This window comes from Labrus bergylta, chromosome 21, assembly GCF_963930695.1.
Source record: "Labrus bergylta chromosome 21, fLabBer1.1, whole genome shotgun sequence".
NCBI lineage: Eukaryota > Metazoa > Chordata > Actinopteri > Labriformes > Labridae > Labrus > Labrus bergylta.
Genome location: NC_089215.1, coordinates 3,978,001 through 3,992,847, shown reverse-complemented (window position 1 = coordinate 3,992,847; position 14,847 = coordinate 3,978,001). Strand labels below are relative to the sequence as shown.

General features: G+C 40.3%; 1 protein-coding gene across 2 annotated transcripts in view; it reads left to right on the top strand.

Moving 5' to 3' along the window:
• Nucleotides 1-14,847, top strand: part of LOC109992409 (ankyrin-3-like) — a 158,903-nt gene that overhangs the window by 27,200 nt on the left and 116,856 nt on the right. The gene's annotated exons all lie outside the window — the stretch shown is intronic.

The window sequence follows — 14,847 nt, the reverse complement described above, 5'->3', positions numbered from 1 at the left end:
GGTAAATTAGCTTAATGTGAGAGTGACTGAGTAAGCAGCAGAGGTTTGCAGAAAAGCTGGCAGAGAGTCAGCTACAGATCAATGTTCAGGATCTACAGCAGCAGTACAGCACTGGAGATCCACTCATAGTAATGTCTTCCCCGATGTACTACGCATGAGAAGAAGAAAAAGTGCCAGCGCTGGTTATAGGCAATGTAGTGAAATATTTCCAGTAAAACAGAGCAGGCCTTTAAGCTGAATGTGCGATATGGACAGAGAACAAAAAACATTTTACCTTATTTTCTAAGGTGATTCCATCATCACTGCTGCTTCTTCAAAAACAATTAATAATCTAGGTATGTCAGGATACCATTTCTTCCTTTCTTATACAGATTATGGATACCAAAACTTGCATCTTGCTAACGTAAGGTAGCCCTCTAACTTCAGTGCAAAAACGTAGTCCCATGCATTATTCATATAATTTTTAGCAGCTGTATGGCTACTTCTGATCATGTTTGGATGTCATATGAGAGATTTTGCGTTTTTTTCTAGCTCAAGACACAGAAGGAAACTTTGTTGTTAGTGCTAATACTACACATACTTTAATCATTATTACGGCATAATAGCTATAAATCCATTTTACTCGTTGTTCCGTCTTTCTCTTTCTGCATCTCCCTCCCTCCTCTCCACCCCAACACATTCTCAGAAGATGGTCTGTTGAACTGGAGTCTGCTCGAGCTTTCACTGCCACTGGAACTTTGCTAAATGTTGCTTAGTGCTGTGCTCATAGTGGATAAATGTTAAATAATATACCAAAGAGTATGATCTAGACCTGCTCTTTTTTTATAAAGTTTGTTGAAATAACATTTGTTATGAATTGGGGCTGTACAAATAAAGATTGAGACCTGCTTGAGTTTGGCTAAATTAAGCTAAGCTGGCACCTTGCCTCCTCTCCTCACCTCCTGCACTTTACCGAAAGATTTTAGGCAGGATACTTCTGTATTTTGTGTTTTTTTTAAATCATTTTTTATCAAACTTTAACTTTAAAAATATCAGCATTATAATGTTCAATGGGAAAACTGTCAGATGCTGACTTCAGCTAGCTCTGTTGTTTGCTAACATGACCTGATATTTCATTGGGATTTAGGTCCTGTTTGCTGCATCAAAACAGTAGTTGCCGTTGACAGCCATACGATGAATTATCACCGTTTAGTCTGCTAGAAGAAAATATTAGCCTGTAGGATATCTAAGGGAAAAAATTAAATGTTAGCGTGGCCCCTGATAATTCTTCTGAAAACAGAAAGTACACCTCAAAGAAAATGTTTGACAAGACAACAAAGAGCTTCGAGGACTTCCTGTCATGAGGCGTTTGTTCGTGTCTGTGGAGGAGTTCAGGTACAGGGCGCGGATAAAGAGCTAAGTGAAAGTGTGGTATGATTAAGCTAATCTGACTACGTTACCATGGCAACTGGAGTGTGCAGAAGGTGATGTAATTGTTTTGGAGGGAAACATCCATCTCTGTTTCTCTTTTGTATTTGAATCAGTGTTTCTCACACTTTCTGATTCCCCTTGATCGACCTGCTCTTCGTCCTCGTCTTTACTCGTTCGCTTGATATTTATCGAACACTGTGTGGAGATCTCTTTTTGTCCTATAGGCCTACTATCTTTGTTCGCATGCACCATCACTGTACCTCCCTCCCTCCCCTCCTCTTTCTTTGCCTCCTTACTTGCTTTCTATGAAATTTCAAATGGCTGAGAAGCTGAGTGCAGCTTGTTTACTTCCATTACAGTACATCGCAGAAAGAGATAGGGCAGTAATATAAGACATAAAGTGCAGACTTACTGTACATCTCAATGTTTGAGAAGCAAACTGGGAGGAGCTGTTTTAACACAAGAAAGCAAATCTGTTTAGTTCACTTTCCCCTATAGCAATTGTTATTGTTTAAACAGATAATCCAGTACTTTTAGCAATTTTTTAAGATGTATTTTTGGGGCTTTTTATGCCTGCATTACAGAGACAAGATACTGAATAGAGTCGGAAATCAGGGAGAAAGAGATTTGAACCCTGGATGTCCACAATTCCCCCACTTGTGAATTTTGAAGTGTCCTTTAAAAGGCGGTTTGCGGTTGCTAACAAGTGGCTAAATGAAACCATGGTGCGTTTGTCTGGGACACTAAACGTCATCATCTCTGTTTGAAGTTACAATTAGACAAAAGTCCTGTAGGTTTAATTTTTTGGGTTAAAGCAAACATTTGGTTAATAAACATTTTACAAGGCTACACATTCACTAGCTAGTCAAAACTGCTAGTTAGCTTGTCGGAGACATACTGAGGCTTAGTGGTGGTGACGTTGAAGCAATGCGACCATGGTGTAGTTCACTTGTAGCATAACGTTAGCTTTTTTTAACTTCTTGGGATTGCATTAAAGTGGTGTTCATTTGTGAAGATTATCTTTCTAAAACCAACATGCGAAAGCATGATAAACGTGTGTTTGCATCAGAGCTTATTTTCTGCAATGATCTAAAATCCCATAAGGTTTTTTTCTAAAGACACCATGGTGATCACCAGTGTGGTTTTGGTGCGGTGAGTCCCATCACTCTTTGGGTGAGTTTGATTGTCTCGATGAGTCACTAAATGTGTTTGTGTGTCTCAGTTTGACCGAGTTATGACTCCATATATGACACATCATGAGTCACCCTGATGTTTCTGTAACCGTTTATAGTCTCGGCCAGTAAAGGCAAGTGGAAGACAACAAACCATATATGAAGTAAACAAAAGGAACAAGTGCAGTGATAATGTAAAAGCAGAGAGGCAGAGGGGGTTTGTGAACAGGAACATTGAGAGTACTGGCAGGTCGCCTGCTGGAAAAACCCAAACTGTTCCTCACACACACTGAGACGCACGTCATCAGAGTGTGTGTGTGTGTGTTTGTGTGTACTACCAGTGAAGACTGTGTGTGTACACATACAGTAAAAAGTGGCATCATAAATCATGTCTTATTACACTGAAGATGCAGCCAGCGAGCACATATGATCTGCTTTTACTGCCACTTAAACAAACAGAACACCTCCCAGAGCATTATCAAAGAAACAAACATGCCCTCCTCCTCTTAATGGCTTCAGCCTATTTATCTTTGTCACTTACTAAATACACACATACACACACATGCACAGACACACACCAATATTCACTATGTAAAATCAGCACATAAAAAGCACTCATGTTCAATAAGAAGAACAGTTTGAAGGCTAAGTGTAAAAACATCTCTGAGCTGACAATAAATCTGATTTAGTGATCATTTATTTTATTATTAATGTCAGTTTCAGTGTTTGAATATTTGCCTTTCTTGTTCAAACTCATGTTTCATGCCACTTAGACTTTGTTATTTTTTATGATTTCTTATGCATATTTTTTTTTAAAAAGGAAGAAGAAACAATGAACACAGACAGTAGTGATATGTTCCTCTATTTTTATGAATGTAAAACAGGTGAATCTGCTTAATTAATCACTATATCTGGTTCAAATTGATAATTTACTGCAACTATAAAAGTACTTCAAATTTTGCAGTATGATTTCACATTATTGCATTTTTCATATTAAAACTATTGGTAAGCATCAACTTAACAAAATTTTTAATCTTATTTTTTTATTGTTGAAGTACTTTAACTCATTTCTTTAACGCTGTTCTCTTTGTTCTCTGTCTTGTAATTTTTCTTGTATATTATTCATCATAAACAAAAACATGGCAACTTTTTTTTCTTTGCATGAAGCTGCAAAAAAAAGAAATTGCATCTGTGCTTTTTTTGTGCAGCAGAAAGTATGACAGCATCTTCACTGACTTCCAGCAATATAGGAATCCTTGTTCAATTTGTTAATTTGCCTAACATCACCTGTGCTGCAATATGTGACTATTACAGATACTACCATGCTTCATCATGCTCTAATAAGCAGTTTTCCATGTTTACTTATGAAGAGAGAAAGATGGCTGATACCTGGAGACCCAATAACCTACTTTCCAAGATCACTATCTGCTTCTTCATCACTTTCTCACCTCTCTCTCTCTCTCTCTCTCTTTCTCTTTCTTCTGCCTCTTCTCTCCTCTCTGATACACCTCCTCATTTCTCTCCTCCATCCTTTCCTCCCCTCCATCTCTCCTCCCCTCTCCTGCCGGCAACTTCATGCCTGCTTCTTGATGTGTTGCCATGACAGCATGCCAAGGTGTCGTCTCCAGGGTCATTTGCATGGCTCTACTGAGCATGCCCAGCAGAGTGAGGTCAGGATACCCGTTCTGAAGTGGCTGCATCCTGTTGAGCTCGAACATGAACACTGTGTGTGTGTGTGTGTGTGTGTGTGTGTGTGTGCGTGCGTGCGTGCGTGTGTGTGTACATGGATTAGGATGATTAGTATCTTTAATGGAAAGTTCATGACTAATTAACCTTTATAATGTCAGATGGGTTTATCATTCCACATGGAGTATGTGGCTTCATAACACACACACACACACACACACACACACACACACACACACATCAAGAAGAGTATTATGGATGTATAAGTATACGTTCTCCAGAGACGGTCAAATCAAAGTGTCATTTCAGATAATCTTAAAGAGGTTTTGTTTTAGCTTCACTCATTACGAGAGTGATCATCTGTGACTTCTGAACAATTTATTGAACGTGTTAGCGTCTTGTAACGAGGCTAAAAATACACTACACTTGTATGCTTGTTATGAGAGACGCAAGTGAACAAGACCTCTGCAACCATGACTTCAAATTGATATTGTAATCCAACAAGAGCTGTAGATGTAAAATAAATACAACCTAACATTACCCGCCTTTGATGAGTAATTAACCTTTATATTTAAACCTGCAGCAGGTGATTAGGTTCTTTTCTCACTCTGCATTCCTACACACACACAACATATTAACTAATATTCTTCTGTTATTTTTACATAAGACTAGAAAGTAAAAAAACCACACTGTTAAATCTTTGCAGGATATAATACGTCACAATCCGCATTAATGTTTAAAAAGCAGGTTTAAGTTCCTTGATAAGATCTATCTGTCGCTGTGGAGGGATATGAAATATGAAGGAGGTCTGATGTGGACTGATTTGGCCTCATCGCAGCGTAGGGATACTCTCGCTCACCGTGCTATTTGTGGCTCGTGCATCCGGTTGCCGTGGAGACAGCTGGCAGAGAGCCAGCAGGAGACTGAGGCTGACCTCAGACAAAAAAGACCAAAACAGACAAAACAGACAGGTGGATGTAAACACTGCAGACAGACAGATGACTGACATGTCTCTCTCTCTCTCTCTCTTTGTCTCTCTCTCTCTCTTTAGGTAAGTGACCGGGATGCTCCCTCTCCCTTTGGTGGTCTCATTTAACCCTTGTGCGTCTCCTGTACCTCGGCCTACAAGCTGTTTCCTACTTCCTCTTTTTTTAAACTTCTGCAGGTAAACAAACATTTGAAACATAACTTTACTAACTATACACACCCGGGCATCAGCTGGGGACAAATCTTGAGAAGAAGTTCTTCAAGAGAAAAAAAAAAGGATCACAAATTTACATTTGATCAAGTGATGCATTTTTTTTTTAATCGGACAAAACCTCCAGTTTGTATTGCTCTGAACGCTTCAGTAGGATTTGACTGGAGTGGGGTATGCCAGGTCTGTGCGACAAAAAAACAAGCCCAATGGCCAATCAACACCAGCCCCTAAAAAACGCCGGAAATCAAGGGAGGAGTGATACATATTGTGAAAAGTCCCAGTGAGGTCGGTGTATAGTCCAATTCCTACAGGACAGTTTTGCGGGCGCCACCATGTTGTGGTGGAATGTCAGCGTCTGTCGCTGCCTGTTTGTTGTGACAGCAGCTCTCAGAGTTGGATTAAAAACGTCAGATAGCTGCTGATGAAGGAACCGGCAGTATATGCCACATATGAGTGGGATAACATTTGAATGTTGATTTAACCTAGTGTCAAGGATTGCTTGCATTCTGGGATTATCCAAGTTTTTTGGGTCTGGTCTGGTCCACTTATGTGGCTGCAGCTCTTTATTTTATTGTTTTTAAAGATTTATTTTGGTCTTTTTGTGCCTTTTTAATGGAGAGACAGGACAGTGGATAGAGCCGGAAGTCAGGGAGAGAGAGAGTGGGGAATGACATGCAGGAAAGGAGCCACAGGCTGGATCCGAACCTGGGCCGCCCACTTGGAAGACTACAGCCTCCATAAATGGTGGCGCGCGCACTAACCGCTGCACCACCAGCGACCCGGCTGCATCTCATTTCTGATGGAAGCTAACCGTTGTGTCTCCGCTGTCATCACAGAGAATAGAAAAAGTGGATGTGTGTGGTGCACAGGTGAAAGGTGTGATGGAAGAGAAATGTTGAAAGTCTATTTACAGTGTGTTGAACTCCTGGTGTCGGCTTTATTTCTTGGGTGACACGGGAAGAAATAAAGAGTGTAATAAAGAGTTATAGAGTGTGAATCAGACAGAATGGAGAGACGGAGAGTCAGGGGGAGGGGGAGAGAGAGAGGTTGTGATCTGTCTAAACAATCAGAGAGTTTCCCAGACGAGACAGCTGAGAGAAACCTCCAGGGCTGCAATCTGATGTGCCAGATCGTTTATTTGTGTCTTTATGAAGCCTGACAAATACCCGATACTTGAGAACAACACCAGTATTGACTGGCATTGACTGGTATTACTGCAGGAACAGATGAATGACGTCACTCCGGCTTTGTCCTTCTCTGTGATCATGATGCAGTGTACAGGCTGAACCAACACACAACAATGATGTGTTACCCACAGGTCATCCAGGAGTCCTGCTCTTGGTGATAAGACTCGACAATCAGCAGGTTTAAAGGTGTTCAACACGATAAGGAACGACTACAGCTTGATGTTGGAGAACCTCAAATAAACTCTGAGATAAATCCCCTTCAACACGATGTTTAATCCCATATCAGTGTCTCTAAACGTCTTTCTTTGTGTTCAGGGCTCCTGGTTTGCCGGTGTAACTACACTAAGCTCTATGGTTTCTGGGTAATGTAGTCGTCAAGCTTGCAGCTGGTTGTGGTTCACATGTCGGCAGTGTGCGAGGTTTCTAAGTGGAGGTTGGAGCCATAATGAAGCCGTGTGTTTATAGAAGACTTTAATTGCATCTAATGTGAGGTTGTTTGATATTGATCCAGGATGTGGTGGTGGTGGGACGTAATGCAGGGTACATGAGTGTCATCAATTATGGGAACACTGAAATGTAACCACAGAAAATATGATGTTTTGAATGAGATGAGTTGTGTCTACTTTACAACAAGTGAGTGACAGTAAAAACCCTTCCTTAAGGTTTTCTTTAAGACCAACTTTGAGCCTGATTCGGTGATAAAAACACTTCCCTTTGTGCATTAGGGAGCAGCCATGTTTGTGTTTTAAAGGTTGGTTTATCTTTTGTTATAAGGATGTGTTTGAGGAGTGTTTGGTTCAGTTAGACCGGAGGGTACAACGCACCGGTGGGAAAAAAAGCTAGCATGATTACATAGAGTTAATAACATGAACACATACACAGAGGTGTTTAAAGAAACCTGCTGGAGGAAAGTGTCAGCCTGACTGAAAATCGTTTTTTTGGGCCTGATACTGAAAATTGATATTTGGGGAGAGAAAAAAATCTGATACCGATAGGCCGATATCTTTCTTAGATCTATGTTTGATTATACACATCACTTGTGTTGATCGCTTGATATCAAAGAGTTGGGGTCTTTTGCCTGCTTTTTGTAAGGTGTCTCGAGGTTACATTTATTATGAATTGGCACTACAATTCTGCATCCGTGGATAAACGCTAACTCAAGGTTCACCCTAAATTTAGAACGAGCTTGATTGGTGAGGTGACTCTGATTGGTATTTCGCCTCACTATGATCAGATTTTCTCTTATTTGCCTTCCATGTCCTAATCTGTCATGATCGCCTGTTTGAATGGCGTCCAATCGCTGAATTGTATCCACTCCTAAACTCACCTGCACGCTGTCACTGGCTGAGGGAAACACACCATCTCCCAGCCCGGTTATGTCCTGAGTCAACCAAAACATGAAAATGCAGTCAGAGGACAGAGTCACCACCACACATGTACGGAGGCCCAGAAGTGATGATTGAGCGGCTTTACTTTCCTATAAGTCTGTTTTTATTGTTTAGGAAAAAGCTACTGAATATTGTTAAATCTTTTTGTAAGCAAGAAAAGTAAACTCATAATTCATGCTGTTGTTGATTTAAAACCCAGAACACGTCTCTGCAATTCAGAATAAGGGAATAAAAGAGGACAAGAACTCAAAAGCCTGTAAACGATTACCGAGCTTTAACTATTAGAGACGTGTTATAATGAAGAGTAAGATAAATTAAAGAGGAGACAGTCCACTTTGGAAATGTGTCGATTGTTAAATGCAGAGCCCTGATGTGAACTTACTCTGACACTAAAAGCGAGGTCTTTTAGGGTCGACAAGTTTTACTCCCGTCGTTCGTCTTCCAGCTGGATCTCAGCCGAGCTGACAGAAACACAGAGTGAGAGCCGAGTCTTTATTGATGCAGGACGGAGCGCTTTATTCTAATGAAACACTTAAGGAAGCACATGTCTGATCAGATTTGACGTCCGCTGCTATTTAATTCTTTTGACAGTGAAGCAGGAATGATGAACTGCTGGATTCATGCAACAACAACAAAATAAGTAATTTGAGCCAGATTGATGCAGAATTCAACCAATCAAAGCCCGAGGCACCAGGAAATGATTGATGTTAAGATTCATGAAATAAGGCTAATACGTTTCATTGGTTAGTTGAACTGTTATGAAATTCATGAATTCATATTTTGGAATAAATAACAGCGTGCCGTCTTTTGTTTCCAAACTGTGATTCTTTTCTGTATGTGCAATGCTGCCTCTCAGTGGTCAGAAGAAGAACTACATCTATTAGGATTATTATCATCTAATAACCCGAGCATCATGCACAAAGGTAAGAAAAGATTTCACATGAGCATTAATCTGTTGTTTATATCGGCTGTTATTTTGGCAGTTAAACACAAACAAACCACCTGAGAGTGAAAATATTGATTTACAAGTCAAAGTATCACAAAATGTTCTTGTCCAAGTGATGCAGAGAAAGCCAGAAAGACACAAACACTTTAATTTGTTTAAAAAAAATGTTGAATGTAAAAAAAATCAGAAAGACAGTCACAATGATGTAGACAAGAGTGTTCACTTAGTATTTGATTCTGTCGTGCAGTGGTTAGCGCTGTTGCCTCACAGTGAGGAGGTTCCTGGTTCAGATAGGAGCCTCTCTGTGAGGAGTTTGCATGTTCTTCCCGTGCATGTGTGGGTTCCCTTCCTCCCACAGTCCAAAGACATGCTCGTTAGGTTAACTGCTGACTCTAAATCGACCCGTAGGTGTGAATGTGAGTGTGGCTGCTTGTCTGTCTCTATATGTCAGCGCTGTGACTGGCTGGTGAACGCCTCTCAGCCGATGACAGCTGGGATCAGCCCCAGTCCCCTTGCGACCCGCCCGATCCGGAAAAGCAGTATAGATGATGGATGGATAGATTTGTTTCTTTAATTAATTAGTCAAAGAAAAAAAAGTATTTGCAAGTTTTGAACTCAGTTTAATGTGAATGGAATACAGATTGTGCCTGCACTCCTCATGTTAGGACGTATAAATCTGAACGGATCAATCGGAAAGTCTAAAATATAATCTGAGATTAGATTATATATGATTACACAAAATGTTCCTTGTGGGGTTGTTTAAGTTGTAAATGTTCAATGAGGAAATCGTGACACAGACTGTTGATTATCGTAGAATTTATCCGGCCGAGGTCAGACGATATTTCAGAACACAAATGGCTGACAGAACTTTCATGTTGACACTCTTGTTTATGTTCTGTTGGCTCACACAGCCTACAAATTCCTTCCCAGCTCACAAAATGTGTCTCCGATCCAAATATAGCTTTGCTGCTGCGACGCGTCTTACACATACTGTATTACAGCTACACAGACCTAATAGAGGAATTTTAAATATACCAGATTTAAATGGAATAAATTACCAAAATTAATGAATTCATGAAAATTCATACTAACATGGACAGAAGCAAACAAAGCATTCACCTCAGTGCAGCTCAGTGTGTCATAAAAATACAAACAACAAACACAACTGGCTGAAAAATACAAATGAAGTAGAGGATAAAAATATTAGATGCCGATGAATGAGATTCTATAATATGCACAATAATATAAAATAATCTGGTATAAAAGACTTCAGGACACATTAATTAAATAATTCAAGATGATTATTATTATTATTCTGTACACCAAAATAAAGTTTTAGGTAGGTATTGAAATAATTCTCCAAAGCTATCACATCTTTTAAGCCACTCAAACCTGTTTGGATCAGGTCCTGCAGCATTTATAAAGGCTGTAACTTGAGGGGATGAAATTGCTTTTTGCACACAGCTTCTTTCATGTATAACTTAATAATTAATACGACCTCTGAACACCTGAAAGATTTAACATGTAATAAAAAAACAAATCAGTGAATGTGAAAGTCCCACATGGCCACTAGAGGGAGCCAGACACCACAGAACACACAAGTGTCGACTAAACTATATCTGCATTTAAAGGCAGAATAAATACATTTCTTTTAACAATCCCACTTTTATTGAGCTATTTTAAGTTTTTTACATGATTTTTTTTGTTTTTTTAAACCAACATATTAAAAAATTATGTCAAATTTCTGTTGTAAAGCCTCTTCTCTTCTCATCATTTTAAATGGGAGGGAGCCAAACTTCACCCAGGTTATAATCTAAGAAACTGTCAGCTACTCACAGAGGAGAAACCTTTTAAACCTTTTAACATATACACACACTTACACACACACACGCACACATACACACACACACACACGCACCTCACATGCATTAACACGCTCTCACTCTTTGTTAGCTTCCTCTGCCTCTCCCTGATCCATAACACACTGTAAAGGCTTTTGTGTCGACATATGAGATAGAGTGTGTGTGTGTGTGTGTACAGTGTGTGTGTACAGTGTGTGTATACAGTGTGTGTGGAGAGTGTGTGTGGAGAGTGTTTGCTGTTTTCCTGACATATTGATCAGCCCTGTTTCTCTCTAAATGAACACCACAGTCAGCGGCGCCTTTTCAGTCACTAACAGTCAGTTTATGTGTGACTATGATGCACGATGTGTTCAAGGTTTGGCTGGATTGTAATTTCACTGCATGGGTTTTTTTTCTTCTAGCTAAGAAATGAATCCCTCGGTTATTTGTCCTGCAGAGGATACACTCTGATTAATGATGTGACAAGAAAAGGAGCCTGCGAGAAGACTCCCGGTCCTCTACATCTCAGCCTTTTCTAACCCTGACGTGTTCATGAAATGATCCTGAATCATATCCGACTATTAAAAGTAGGTCCAGAGCATCTAGGCCTAATTAACAGATAACTGAAAAAAAACTCTCCTTAGGAAGAACGATGAAGGTTGTGCTGCTGACTAATGGTTAACCTTGGAGTATTCAGTGAAGATGTTTATTTATTTTTCTTTTCTTTGCATAATTAGTTTTAAGTTGTCATGTATGAAATGAGTCTCTGATTGCCCCCCCCCCCCCCCCGAGGCCATCCTGTGTTCAATCCTCTAATCATGCATTACCGTCTCCAGCCTGCGGAGGCCGCGGTAACACACACACTGGCACATGACTTGATTAACTGCAGTTTCATGCTGGAGTGCACCGAGCGGTTTGCTGCAGGGAGTGACTACATCAGCAGCTATAGAGACAGAAGACTGATACACAGAAGAGATAGAAAACAGGAGCGGAAATGTTGGAGGAAAATTGTGCAGATGATGAATGTGTAAACAGAGAAAGAACTGACGGTTGTGTTTTTTGTTGCTGACCCACATCTTAACGCCTGACGTTCTCCCTGAGTTCGCTGTTTCTTTCAGAGAACACAAACTGTAATAGGTTTTTTTTTTTTTTTTTTAGCAAAGTAAGATTTTAAACCCCCACCCAAAATCATTCCAAACTCTTAAATCTTAAGACAGCATCATCTTGTGTTAGGGCAGCGTTACATCTCTGATCCACGAGCAGAGGAATCACCTGCTGTTAATCCAGCTTCAGCACAGACAGAAAGCCTTTAAGGGGCCAGACTTCCCATTCAGAGGCTCCTCTTACAGACGCACATAATGGAGGATTAATCCAATGAATCCTATCTTAAGTCACTCAGACTGATGACTTATTGTAGTGCAGAACAGGAGTGAGGCAGACGCTAAGTGAGCTTGTACACTCCACTTTTTTTTTTTTTGGAGAATTTAGTTTAAAGGCTTTCTTTGTGATTTTTCACACTTAAATATAATAGAAATCAAGTCTATCCTCTGAAAATAACTCTGTGAGTCATGACTGTCTACAATGGGTGTAACACCCGAGTCCCACTGTCTGTGATGTTTTCAGAGTCCTATCTTGAGTTTGTTTACATCGCCCGGACGGCCGGCTGACTCCTCCCCTCGTGTATAAAAGTAGTTTAATTGAGGGACTAGAGAAAAGAAGAATAACATACTGTACTCACTGCTTAACTGTGTTTCTAGATCACGCTCATTTCAGGTAAATTTACATGCAGTGTGAAGATACCAGCATAATAAAGATCGCTAGCATTAGCATGCTAACACAACAATGCAGCGCGAGTTGTTTTGGTTAGGGTAAGTCACATACACACCCATTCAAAAAACAATAAATTGGTCTGATTAGCGCACGTCTCGATTGGCACACACTGTACAGGGGTTGAATTCTTTGATAATAGATTCATGAAGGATACAAGTTTTTCACAATATAACGCGTAGCTGACCTTATTGACAAGCGGATGCGGTTTTAACGGTTTGCCAAGAATTTCAAAACCCGCCTCAGCTCCAGCTCTCAGCCTGTCGTAAGGTTGACTTAAAGTTAGGCGAAGACAGGATTTCCAGTATCTAGACATCCATCAATAGGACTCCAGCGCCCCCTGCAGGAACAGATGGCATTTATATTTACAGTCTTTGATTTAAACCAGCAACTTAAATGCATTGAGGTTTACTATAAATAGGAGCGGCTCCTCTTACTTAGAACATGATCAAAATCAATCAGAGTCATGTTGTATGTGCAGCAGATATACACACACGTCCCTCAGACACTGGATGCTGCATTAAATGCCATTCTAGTCAGATCCGAGTGTCTGCTCACTGTGTGTGTGTACACTGGTTGGCTCACGCCCAGAGGGAAGAATCTGGGGCACAAGCTGCGGAGGAGCTCGGCTTCAGAAACACAGAGAAAAACATGAACTGGTATGTCATGTTACCACATCTCCTGTGATGGCACTTAGAAAAAAAATCTGTTGGCATGCTGCAAAACGTAAATAAAAGATGTGATCTCGTTACATTTTGTCATTTAAGAAACAGATCATTTGCAGTTAAATATTCTGTAAATGTCGTACGATTGAGACATCCTCTCCTCTCCTCTCCTCTTTGTTATTGTCACTTATGGGCGGGACCTCCTTCTCCAGGTAGCCAATTACAGCGTTCATGATACCCAGACAGCCAATAGAGAGCCTGCTCTTCTGTCACATGTGCACGTCATGGACCACAACCACATCTCCTCTCTCCCACGATGTTAATATTCAAAGGCTGCAGTCCACCGACATGAGCTCATACCATGCACTCTCACTCACACACACACACTCACACACACACACACACACACACACACACACACACACACACACACACACACACACACACACACACACACACACACACACATGCATGCAAACACACTCTAGCGATCCCATTTGAGACATAAAAACATGCAGAGTTGTATTGATCTGTTATTGCAGCTTGTACATCTCATTATATGCGCCCTTTAAAAACATCAAGGAAAACATCGACTGCTAAAATAATTGAATTTATCATTTATTTCATTTATTTTGTATGTTTGGGGTAGAAGTAAAACTATTTTGTCACTTCAAGCTAAAATCTAAATCATTAGCATACGTGCTGATTGCACAGGAACCCCCCCTTAAGGTATGATCGTCTCGTATCTGAGTATGTCAATGTGTCTTGAATAATACATGAGCATCTCAATAATTGATTCAGTAGTACACAGCAGGATTTTCCTTTTTTTTTCTCAAACTAAAGTGAAAATGTTTGTAGTTTTCCAACAAACAGTAAACACCAGGGGTCACAGGGTCACTCACGATAAGATACGTGATGTGTGTGCCATGATAACGATAATATCTCGATGGTTCTGTGAGAGTTGGTGAATCGTGTTCATCTGATGAAGTGAAGAATATAAAATGTCTATAGAAAAGGTAAAGGGCAAAATGAAGGTATTTAATCGCTGCAACTTGGTGTCAGTTTCACCTCATCATGCGTCATAACTTCTTTTCACCGCTGTCCGACATTACCCCGCCGTCTTCTTCTCCTTTTATTATGCTGTCTTCTTCTTTGGCCAGATAACATCCACTCATGTCGCCCTCATTCATCTCATACTCCATGATGTTGGACCGGGACGTAATTAGCTGGTTAGCTTGATGTTGACACATAACAGTAATTGCCATTAACGGGCTAATTGACTTAGCATCCGATCGTGGCGGATTTAACTTAAGAAACCAATTACTTCACTTTATAATCGTAGTCGAAATAGATCGTAACTAATGTGAGGAGAGGCTATGTCAGTTTCTTCTTGTATCTACGGTCTGCATGCTACAGATGTGTCACCTGAAACTCTTTCTTCTTCTGTTGTAATTCGATGCCGCTTAGCAAACAGCTTTTAGATGCGTTACAGCCACCATCCTACACTGGTACTGGATTACAACACTG